The sequence below is a fragment of the Leucoraja erinacea genome, chromosome 31 (assembly GCF_028641065.1).
Source record: "Leucoraja erinacea ecotype New England chromosome 31, Leri_hhj_1, whole genome shotgun sequence".
NCBI lineage: Eukaryota > Metazoa > Chordata > Chondrichthyes > Rajiformes > Rajidae > Leucoraja > Leucoraja erinaceus.
This window is the reverse complement of record NC_073407.1, coordinates 19322094-19334103: the sequence shown is the minus strand read 5'-3', so window position 1 is coordinate 19334103 and position 12010 is coordinate 19322094. Positions and strand designations below refer to the sequence as shown.

At 48.6% G+C, this 12010-nt stretch overlaps 1 protein-coding gene across 3 annotated transcripts in view; it reads left to right on the top strand.

Moving 5' to 3' along the window:
• The first annotated feature begins 9541 nt into the window (after positions 1-9541).
• prrc2b (proline-rich coiled-coil 2B) overlaps positions 9542-12010 on the top strand; it is a 52489-nt gene continuing 50020 nt past the window's right edge. For all 3 annotated transcript variants that reach the window (XR_008725985.1, XM_055660189.1, XM_055660188.1), the window contains exon 1: positions 9542-9723. The gene's annotated coding sequence lies outside the window, so the exon portion shown is untranslated. The remainder of the gene's footprint in view (positions 9724-12010) is intronic.

Here is a 12010-nt window from a genome sequence, read left to right as displayed (position 1 = left end):
AAAATCGAAGGTACACAAAAATGCTGGAGAAACTCAGCGGGTGCAGCAGCATCTATGGAGCGAAGGAAATAGGCAACGTTTCGGGCCGAAACCCTTACGGGTTTCGGCCCGAAACGTTGCCTATTTCCTGAAATGGTTCCTATTCGGCTTGAAATATTGCCTATTTCCGTCGCTCCATAGATGCTGCTGCACCCGCTGAGTTTCTCCAGCATTTTTATGTGCCAGCAACACAACATTTGTTGTCTGGGAATTACTCCCAGCAAACATTCCAAATAGTGACCTCTCAGGGCAGATGGAGCCTTGCTGTGTTCGACCCTTTGTCCAGTTAAATAAAAAATGAAACCGTTTATTATGGAACATCATTGCCTCCCTTGCTCCAGCAGTAAATTATAGGTTACTATTATAGCCGTGCATCATCATCACTGGAGAAAATAAAACATCCAAATCTGCCATTGCTGCACAAAGCAGCTCCACGGGTCAGCTACGTGTGTCTAAAATTATCTTCAATTACGTTCCACTTGCCACACTGAAACCCTGCTGCCCTAAATCTGACTAAGCTTAGTTTACTGCCACTCCTGGAGTCACAGAGCTACATTCCCACTTGTCTTGGCTTCTCGTCCACCTGCTCAAATCCCTCCTGTGTTTTGGCCTTTGCAATATCTGTCAACTTCCCAATCCTTTAACATTACCGCACTCCTCCAATTCTGAATTCCAACACTGCCCTGAATCGCCTGTAAGGACACTTCCCGCCACTGTCTGAGCAAAGTCCACTCACAGCAAGCTGAATTCCACTCACCTGCACTGCTGCACTTCCCTGAATGTGCAGGAGCCACGCCTCAGTTGTGATCCGAAATTCCCTTCCTAAATCTCTCCAGTGGGAAGGAGACTGGGACTGATTTTCCAGATTCTCCTTCAAATGTAACATCGGGGATGCTCAGTGCGGTGGTATTGTGCAGGATAAGATGCTGCTTGTCTTTACAGGGCCTTCTCCTGGAGTGGGACGCTGATGGACCAAGTAAAGCTGCTGCATCATAGAGACACAAGCCACACGTTTCAGTCCTGACTATGTGGAGTTTGCACGTTCTTGCTGTGACCCACACGATGATTCCCTCTGGTTTCTTCCCACAACCCAAAGGTATGTGGGTTGGTGGCTGATTGTGGCTGCAAATTGCCTCCAGTGTGGACAGGTGAGTGTTCAAATCTGCACGGTGGGGAAGGTGTTGCTGAGAACGGGAGGAGAATAAACTAATGGTATTAATGTAAGATCACGGTCAATGGCCGATTGTTGGTTAGCATGGATTCAGTCGCTCATGTTTCCGTTCAGGATGCTATGACTCCTGGAGTTTAGTGTACAGCCACAAAATAAACCAGTCATTGAAAGCAGAAGGTGGGAAGATTGCTGTCTTTGGAGGCCAGCTGTGAGTTCTGGGCTGAATTGTCGACTATTGCTACGGTTTCAGGCTTCTGGGAACCACATCACTTCCCATTATATGTCACAACAGCATTTTGCAGACCTGTGCTGCATCCATACTGTAGCCGGCACTAGGAAATGAAGGAAGCAAATGGCTGCAGCCTTCTCAACAGCTCCACATTAAAACCGCACCCACCTCCTCCAGTGAGCCTTACACAATAATTTACACAGCATAATGCCCGTGCCCCACTTAGGAAACCTGAACGGAAACCTCTGGAGACTTTGCGCCCCACCCAAGGTTTCCGTGCGGTTCTCGGAGGTTTTTGTCAGTCTCCCTAACGGTCAAAAGTGGTTCCCGCTCCTTCTATGTTCCGGCGATTATTTCAAAAAATTCAAAACCGGCCCCGACTAAAAATAGGTTGCCGTTTTAAAAATCGGTCATTTTTTAGTCAAAGCCGGTTGCGATGCTAGTTGCAGGAGGTTGCAGGTAGTGGAAGGTGGTGGAAGATGGTTGCCGGAGGTTGCAGGTAGTGGAAGGTGCTCCACCCTCCACCCATTTCCAGGTTAAACCTGCAGTTTAAAGAACTGTTCAGTTCAGTGTTAGGGTCTCGCACCCAGTGCTGGGTGCTTGGAACAAGCTGCCAAGGATTGGGGTGGAGGCAGATACAATAGTGGCATCGAAGAGGTTTTCAGACAGGGGCATGAGAATAGAGGGATAGTTTAACTTGGCATCATGTTCGGCACAGACATTGTGGGCCGAAGGGCCAGTTCTGGTGCTGTACTGTTCTATGGGGAAGGCAGGAAAAAAATTCTGTCCACAGAAGTGGGATCAGAGGGTTAAATCGCTGATGAATCTTGGAACGCCAGGAGTAGGTTTTATCAAAAAACATTTATTGAAAAGCCTCCCTTTAGTCTGAGGCTTGATGACTGTTAACCTCACCGATCAATTTGCTCAGCTTCCGTCTGTGGTACAGTTGCTGCAACAGTTGCCTCTGAGTCAGTCAAAGTCTGCACTCTGGAGAGTTGAGCACACAATGTGGACTGATGCTTGCAGTGCAGCACTGGGAGAACGCTGCATTGTCAGATGGTGCTGCCTTAAAGAAGTCACTTTAAACTGTCATCTCAGATGGGCATCATTTCAGGGAAAAAAAGAGTCATCTCTGTACTCCAACCGATATCACAATGAAACACAACTCCATGTTGCCACCTCCCCCACAGCCAACAATGAACCGTTCTACATTTCCGTGACCATCTGCTGTTGATCTGTCAGTTTCACACCTTACATTCCCTTTGTATCCATCCATATCTCCAGTTTTTCTCTTCTCCGACTCTCAGTCTAAAGTAGGGTCTCGACCCGAAACGTCACCCATTTCTTCTCTCCAGAGATGTTGCCTATCCTGCTGAGCTACTCCAGCATTTTGTGTCTATCTTTGGTGTAAACCAGCATCTGCAGTTCCTTCCTGCACACTCCACATCATTGTTCATTGTTCAACTCATTGCCACAGACGGCTGTGGAGGCCAAGTCAGTGGATATGTTTAAGGCAGAGATAGACTAATTCTTGATTTGAACAGGTGTCGAGGGTTACGAGGAGAAGGCAGGAAAATGGTATTAGGAGGCAGAGATCAGCCATGATTGAATGGCGGAGTAGACTCGATGGGCCGAATGGCTTAATTTTACTCCTATAACTTGTGAACCACGGGAGCTCACTCTACACCTATTGACGATTACAACAGTGACTTTACTTGTGAAAGTACTTCACTTACGGGACTACGATCGCCCCAGCTGCAGATGGTTTAACTGCCCCGACCGTGGGAGAAAAGGAATGCAGAAGATAATATGTTATTGCTTTCCATCACAGTGCGCTGTGGTGGATGTTTATGTTAATCTTTATATAGTTATGTGTCTTGCTGTTTTGTTGGTATGACTGTATGGCAAATCAGATTCCTCATATGTTCTTACATACTTGGCTAATAAATTCTTTGCATCTTGTAAAGTGCGCTGGGACATTCTGCAGTCACAAATAAAAAAGGAGTCTTTTTTTAAGACGCTGAGATCTATTTTTAGCACAGGATCTTTTCAAAGCACGCACGTGCTGTCTTATAAATGTGTAACGGTGACGGATGATCCTATGAATAGTTTACATCTCACAACCATCTTTCTTTTCCTTCTGGCTCGCAGGGGATATTGAAAAACCACCACCATAGGCAGTGACTGAGCGTGACTTGAATTGATACTTGAATACTTCAGCCAATTGTCTCCCCCCTGCCATTGTTATTCAGCAGTAAGTTTACTAGTTACATCTCCCTGAACACTGTGGATGACCATTTACTTACTATCTACTAGATAAGGCCAGCGGGCTGAAACAAGTGGCCTGTCTCTGGTCTGCTGCCCTTTTACAGGGAAGTGCAAAGAGAATGAGGAATCCGGAGAACTCTCGGCATTGTGACATCTGGACCTTATCTGAGGAATTCCTGGCTGGTCGTCAGTTTCCTGTCTGACCAGTAAGCAAAGGAAGGAATCTTACAACTGGCTGGGACAGGTGTGGGTAATATCTGTGTGGGAAGGAGGCTTCACAGAGGTCAGAGGTCCAAGCAAGATCTGCTGTGATGGAGGTTGGGATCAGTGAGGCATAACCGGCTTTGGAGAACACTCGCTTGGTGACACGAGGAACTGCAGATGGTGCAATCCTGAGCAACACACAAAATGCTGAAGGAACTCAGCAGGTCAGGCAACATCCGCGGAGGGAATGGACAGACATTTTGGGCTGGGACCCTTCTTCATACTGACTGTAGTGGGGGAGAAAGCTGGCGAGAGATGGTGGAGGGACAACATGTGGCAAGTGATTGGTGGACACAGCTGGGTGGAGGGTTTGACTGGCAGACTTGACTGGGTGAAGATTCTCTTGCTCCTCTCTGGGTTCCCCGGTGGGAAATGATCTTCAATGTTACCTCGGTCAGCTGGTGGCTCCCATTGTGGACCTACCCCTATCATTGACACAACTCTGTGTGGTAGTTAGAAGGCCTGCTGGCCTATTTCAGTGTAGATCAAGGTGTGATGTTTGGTGGACTGTGTGGGGTGGGAGGACCCATTGCTACTCCCGTGCAGCAGGTGGCGCTGTACAGGACAAAGGGAGATGTTTTGTATATAGTTTATCCTATCGGCAGACAGTATGCGGGGCAGCTATTGTGACTAGTCTTGCTGCCAGCATTGAGTGAAACATTAAAGACTTAAGTTGTAAACTAAAGACTCTCAAGTTTTGTGCAGACGTAGGAAAGGAACATGAAACAAGGCTTCTTTGCAAACTCTCTCAAACCGTACCAAAGATTGTTTTGACCTAAAATTTCCAAAGGCAGCATTTGAACACAACATCCTTCACTCTGATTTCTCACCAATTGACATATGGATCCTATTTGGACATTCATCGACTATTCCTTCATTGTCACTGGGTCTAAAGACCTTCCTCCCTCATGCAATTGCGTTTGTTTCTTCATAAAACAGATTGCAACCTTCCAGAAGAAGGTATGACCATTCCAACCTTACAAAAGGATTTGCAATTTCATCCTTATATTTGGTGTTCAAAAAGTTGTTGATTTATCCAACATCTCGGAGCAATGGGAGTGCAGCGGTCCGTATCTCCCAGTGGAGTGGTTGTAACCCTCGTCAGGCTTTCTGTTATCTATCTCCATTAACCATGAAGGGAAGCGTAAAATGTTGATAGCTCTTCAGCCATGCACATCGTATCCAAGGTGATCCATTGTGTCCTGATATGGTAATCATGAACAAAAATGCCGCTGAAATAAGAACGTTTCAAATGTAACACAAGACGCTGCCTTGTCTGTCAACACAAAATGAAACTGATCATCAAACTCAATGTGCGGCTCTCCTTCATTGTCTCAGCCACTTCACCATTACTGACAACTGCAGCTCAGACAGGTCACACCACTGTGAGCTAACCTGTCCTCTGACACCATCAGTTTCTGCTCCATGGTATGTTTAGTCAAAGGAAACATTGACAATCACATTGGATATCTGGAGGGGGAGAGTCGGACTATCTTTGATTGGACTTTACTGGCTTTGTCTTGCTCGAAACGTTATTCACGCTAGTCCCTTTATCATGCATCTGTACACTGTGGATGGCTCGATAGTAATCATGTATTGTCTTTCTGCTGTTTAAGAAGGAACTGCAGATGCTGGAAAATGGAAGGCACACAAAAATGCTGGAGAGACTCAGCGGGTGCAGCAGCATCTATGGAGCGAAGGAAATAGGCAACGTTTCGGGCCGAAACCCGTAAGGGTTTCGGCCCGAAACGTTGCCTATTTCCTGAAATGGTTCCCATTCGGCTCGAAATGTTGCCTATTTCCTTCGCTCCATAGATGCTGCTGCACCCGCTGAGTTTCTCCAGAATTTTTGTGTACCTTGTCTTTCTGCTGACTGGTTAGCACACAACAAATGCTTTTCACAGCAACTTGGTCCAGGTGACAGTGAACTAAACTCAACTCAACTCACGTTGAACAGGTGTTCTTATAAAGGCCCAGCGTAATCCCAAGAATGAGAAATGACGTCCGGTATATGACAGTCTCGCAATGATTCATACAACCTAGGAATGAATTTTTAATAACCTTTCACTAATTCATAGGGCCAATCCAATTGATAACTTCATTCATAAGAGTAAACCCACACTGCACAGAATTCTGCTTCCTGATTGCAACCTTCACCTGGTCCACCCTTTGTCAACTCATGCAATTAACCCGACGTGCACATATAAATAGATCAAATAGAACAAGTTGACCCACAACGTTAGGCTGTGCACGCAATACCCAAGAAGAAGAAGTGCTCCTTCCCTCTCTGTCATTGTGCAACGGTTGCACTCATTACAACACAGAAGGAGACCATTCATCCCATTGGGTCTGTGCTAGCTCCCAGCTGAGCAATCCCATCCATTCCATTGCCTTTCTATGTGCTACTTCCTTGTGACCTATGCCCACCAACTCCTCTTTTTAAATATAGAGCAAAAGATAAAACAGTACAGCGTAAGAACAAGCCTTTCGACCGGCAATGTCGATGCCAAATTACCGTCATCTTTTGATTCTCTTCACTAGTTATTGCACCAAGGGATTATTAATCTAGCAACACATCTTTTGCAGCATTGGAAGGAATTTACAAGGTCAGGGAGAACATGCAAACTCCACACTGTTAGAACCCAGCTCCCCGAAGCTCTGAGGTTGCAGCAATAACTACTATATTACCTGTATTTATCCATGTGTAGGGAGGAACTGCAGATGCTGAATTGTCTATTGAAAGTTATAAATTAATCTACTGTATCACCCATGCAGGGAGCTGCTTTCCAGATCATAAAAACTCATTGGATGGTTCAAAAAATCTAAACTTCCCCATGGGTCTTGTTCTTGACTTTGGTCTGCGTCATTTTGATTCTGACCCTTCTGCCCATCTCTAAATGCTATCTTCCTTGTCAAGCCTCTGTTACCTTTGCCGGCATCTTCGGCTGACCATGAACTGCCCTGGGATCCTCAAGGAGAGTAACTAACCATATTGAGTGTGTAGGAAGGAACTGCAGATGCTGGTTTAAACTGAAGATGGACACAAATAGCTGGAGTAACTCAGCGAGACAGGCAGCATCTCTGGAGAGAAGGAATGGGTGAGGTTTCGGGTTGAGTCTGAAGAAGGGCCTCGACCCGAAACGTCACCCATTCCTTTTCTCCAGAGATGGAGCCCATCCCGTTGAGTTACTCCAGCTTTCTGTGTCCATCTTCCACTAACCATGTTGAGTTGGGAGCTTGAGGGACACCTTTGGAAATCACTTCTACATTCAGTATTATTTTGAGTACCCGTTGTTTGCAGCTTCTCTCAATCCATCAATCGTTCTCTCTGAAGTGAATGTCGTTAAATGAAAGCACTAATGGCAGCTTTGATTTTAGTTCTCTGCTGGATAGCTAATTATCTTGCAGCCTGCACATCGAGTAAGCCCTTAAACGGGGAACAAGCGGTTTGACCAGGCTGGGGTATAATCGTACACAAGCTGTAAATATGTTTAATTAATTAAAGCGGGTGGGCTTCTCATTGTGAAGTGCGTGCGATAGGTACACAGAGAGACTGATGACAGTAGACAAGGGAATTCATCTGATCCATTCAGCCTGTTGATGGACATGGTTCAGGTGATGTTATTGGCGAGGCAGATCCCTGCAGACGAGCAGAGAGTTGTAGTAACTCCCAACTGGCCACTCATCACAGGCACAGGGACTTGCAATGATACAGTCCCTGACATGGACAAGCATTCCATAGACACAAAAAGCTGGGATAACTCAGCAGGACAGACAGCATCACCGGAGAGAAGGCATAGGTGACGTTTCGGGTCGAGACCCTTCTGAACCGCTGTCCGATTTTGCAATTCCCAATAGAAATCGAGTGTTGAAACCAGAAGACTGGATGTGTTGAAATCTCAAAATACGGTTTGACGTTAAGAAATACAATGTTTTCACAACCTCTGATGGCCCCGACATGTTTCACAGCCAATGAAGTGTTTTGAAATGTAGCGACAAGTGCAAAGTGTAAAAGCACACAGCAGGCTTCAGTAAACAGCAGAGTGACAGTCTCCACAATCTGTTTTTATCACTTGTTGGCTCAGACAATCACAATAATCACAATAATACTTTATTAGCCAAGTATGTTTTGCAACATGCGAGGAATTTCATTTGCCAGGTCAGTCATACAGATAGATTCAAGATTCAAGATTCAAGATAGATTTAATTGTCACGTGTGCCTGATGGCACAGTGAAATGAATTTCCATACAGCCATACAATAAAAATCAACAGGACACAACACACTATAAGGTTTGACATAAAACATCCCCACACAGCAGAATCAAAGTTCCCCACTGTGTGGGAAGGCACCAAAGTCAGTCAGATAAAAGGCAACAGAACACACAACACACATTTTAACATAAACATCCACCACAGAGACTCCACAGTCCTCACTGTGATGGACGGCGAAAAAAATGTTCAATCTCTTCCCTTAGCTCTCCCACGGTCGAGGGGCGTCGAGCCTTCCGTTGACGCATGTGGCATTTGGGCCCTCTGTGTCGGGGAGATCAGCTCCTACATCGGGGGGGGGGGGATGTCAGCTCCCCCACACCGGGCGATTGGACCCCACGTCAGGGCTGGTCGAGCCTCTGCTTCCGTCAGAGCTCTCGAGGCAGCGACTCCGATAAATCCCTTCGATGGTGGGGAGGTCAGAGCCGGTGATGGACTGGGCAGTGGTCACAACTTTTTGCAGTCTTTTCCGCTCCCGGACGTTCAATTTGCTGAACCAGACAATGATACAACCAGGGTACACAAAATTGCTGGAGAAACTCAGCAGGTGCAGCAGCATCTATTGAGCGAAGGAAATAGGCAACGTTTCGGGCCGAAGCCCTTCACTATGTTTCAGTCAATATGCTCCCTACTGTACACCTGCAGAAGTTCAAGAGAATCGTGGTTAGGGAAGCTTCAGACTGCGAGTCTAACTCACTCTGAAGAAGGATTCCGACCTGAAACATCACCTATTCGTTTTCTCCAGAGAATGCTGCCTGACCCCTTGAGTTACACCAGCATTTTGTGTCCATCTTCAGTGTAGATTCCTTTCACTGTAGTTCCCTCTGCTGCCACCAGATGCCGTCCCGGTGCCGTTCCCTGCCTGCAATTCCCGGCGCTGTCAGCAGGCGCCGCCCTAGCGCGGCTCCCCGGGTGCAGTTCTCGGCGCTGTCGGTAGGCGCCGCCCTGGCGCGGTTCCCCGGGTGCAGTTCCCGGCGCTGTCGGTAGGCGCCGCCCTGACGCGGAACCCCGGGTGCAGTTCCCCGGCGCTGTCGGTAGGCGCCGCCCATGAGCAGTTCCCCGGGTGCAGTTCCCGGCGCTGTCGGTAGGCGCCGCCCTGGCGCGGAACCCTGGGTGCAGTTCCCGGCGCTGTCGGCAGGCGCCGCCCTGGCGCGGTTCCGGGCGCTGTCTAGGCGGGTGCAGTTCCCGGCGCTGTCGGCAGGCGCCGCCCTGGCGCGGTTTCTCGGGTGCAGTTCCCGGCGCTGTCAGCAGGCGCCGCCCTGGCGCGGAACCCCGGGTGCAGTTCCTCGTGCTGTCAGCAGGCGCCGCCACCGCCGGAGGCTCAGTCTCTGCCCCGGTTTACGAGGCCGGACTCAGTTTCTCCTCAATCCTTTCGCCTAGGCCGTGGATTCCTCTCCATCCGCCTCCATCAGGCTCCGTATCGGCGCCAGCTCCAGTTTCCCGTTGCGGCAGAGGCGGAGGAACCCCTGAGAACGAGCCGAGGTCGGTAGTTGGGAGATAACGCGTCGGTTGCTGGGTCAGGGCCGGAGGATCGGCGCCGCTTTGTTCCCGGCGGCGCTCGGCCGCCATCTTCCCTCAGCCTCCCGGGGAAGAGGTGCCGCGGCCCCGGGGAAACTTGTCCCTGTCCCGGGACCGGTGACCGTGCACAGGCCGCTCTCCTGCTCCATTCCCCGGGGCTCCGGGCTGGGTGGAGCGGGGAGTCTATATATCGACCCCCCGACCAGGCCGAAGCCCTGAAGCTCCTGCTCCATTCCCCGGTGGTCCCAGTCCGGGGAGGGGGGTTTAACCCGAGGTGGCGGGTCCGGTGGGGGTGAGACTCGCCGTCCCGGGGGCGAAGGGGCCTCATGTACCCCCTCCCTCCCACTGCAGCACAGTCGGGCCTGCCCGCCGCCCGGGAGGGGGTAAATCAGGGGGCTCGGCTGCAAATACCGGGCTCCCTCTAACCCAAGGGGGGGGGGCTGCGGGGCTGTGGGGGGGGGGGGGGGGGGGGGGGGGGGGGGGGGGGGGGGTACCTGGAGATCTGCAGCTGCCTGGTCTCCCCTGACCAAGGAGTTTGATGTCTGGGACGCCGTGATGTTTGGTTTATTTCTGGTGATAATTGTGTTTGGTTGTTCGTGACGTGGAGACACAAGTAAATGCAGATGCTGGAATCTTGAGCAAATCACACAAAAGTGCCGGAGGAACTCATCGGATCGGGCAACATCTGTGGAGGGAATGGACTGACGACTTTTCGGGTCGGAAACTCTACTTCAGACTCGATCAGGGCCTCCAAATCAGATACATTACTAAAGTGTGGAAGAGAAGTACGTCTCACATGGATGCATAACCTCATATCCCTCATCCTGTTCGAGGAGATCATGTCGTGGATCTCTTGCACGCAGATTCTGAAGAAGGGTCCTGACCCTACAAGGGGTGTAAACATTGCCTGCACAGATGCTGCCTGACCCTCAGAGTTCCTCCAGCGCTTTGTGTTTAACTTGGTTATCTGTGATATACTCAGACAAGGCTGGTGATTCCTTTGATTTAAACTTGATCCAGGAGAAATACCTCTGTACACTTTGGTATCGGGGGTATCAACTGCGGACCTTGGACGCCTTGTATATCCTCCACAATATGGTGGCTGTCCAGTCACTCAGGATGATAGATTATCTATGCTGAGTATCAATGAGTGATTTACTCACAACCTTGGATAGTGGGCCCGGTTTATACTTTATATTGGACCTTGGCGATGGTGTGGTTTGTGCTCACCGGGGTCAGACTTAAGCCATGTTTTTCATTAGCTTGGGACAGAAACATCTAATTTGTGCTCATTCCTCATTAGTGATTTTCTAGTGTCCCCTTGACCTAAGATGCGAGTCATTTAGGTGTATCCTTCATGAGATTTGTAAGGTGTACTCTCAATCTGAGGCATTGGCATTCAACGTACTCGCATCCAGGAATAGGATAATCCAGTGGTCTCTGCCTAGCGGTAGGGCAGTCATTGTGTGACTTTGAGGGGTTGGGTGAAGTGGTCTGGTATAGTTTGTATTGGAGGCAATTTGTTCTACCCTTATGGTCATTTGATTTACCCATGTGAGTAGGGTGTTTTGTTTACCTTTGGGCTACATGGCCTGGGGAGACAGCGCAGCTATACCCCTGGCCATAGTTGGTTGGAGTCTTGCTTGTATTTACAGTGGGTGCTGTAGTTGATACAGTCTGGTGTGCCCTCAAACCTGGGGTCAGTGAGATGTCTTATTTACTCTTGAACAGTCTTCACTCTCAAACTGTGGATCAGAGAAGTACCTGTCATCCCAATATTCCCGGAGTAAGTGGAACTCCAGGCGTCCCTTGGGAGAGTTTTGAGCACCCCTGCGTAAATGGATATGCCTGGTTTCCTGCTGCTCGGATAAGCTCTAATCTGAGACGATTCACCCCTGCCCATGGGCAAATTGTTTATCCACTCCATAGAACTGTGCCCATCGTGATTGCCCTCAAACCTGGGAAGATAGACTTCTGATTTATTTAGTTTGGTGGGAGTGGGGCACTGATTTTCTTGTGCTTATCCTCTTTCTCAATTAGGAGGTACCCAGTTTATTTTAGCCATTGATGACAGTGAGTGGAGCTTGGCTGATCTCTGTGGGAGATAGAAGGTACAGTACCCTCCATAATGTTTTGAGATTTGTAATAGAAAAAATCATATGTGATTAAAGTGCACATTGTCAGATTTTATTAAAGGGTATTTTTATAAGTTTTGGTTTCACCATGTAGAAATTACAGCTGTGTTTATACA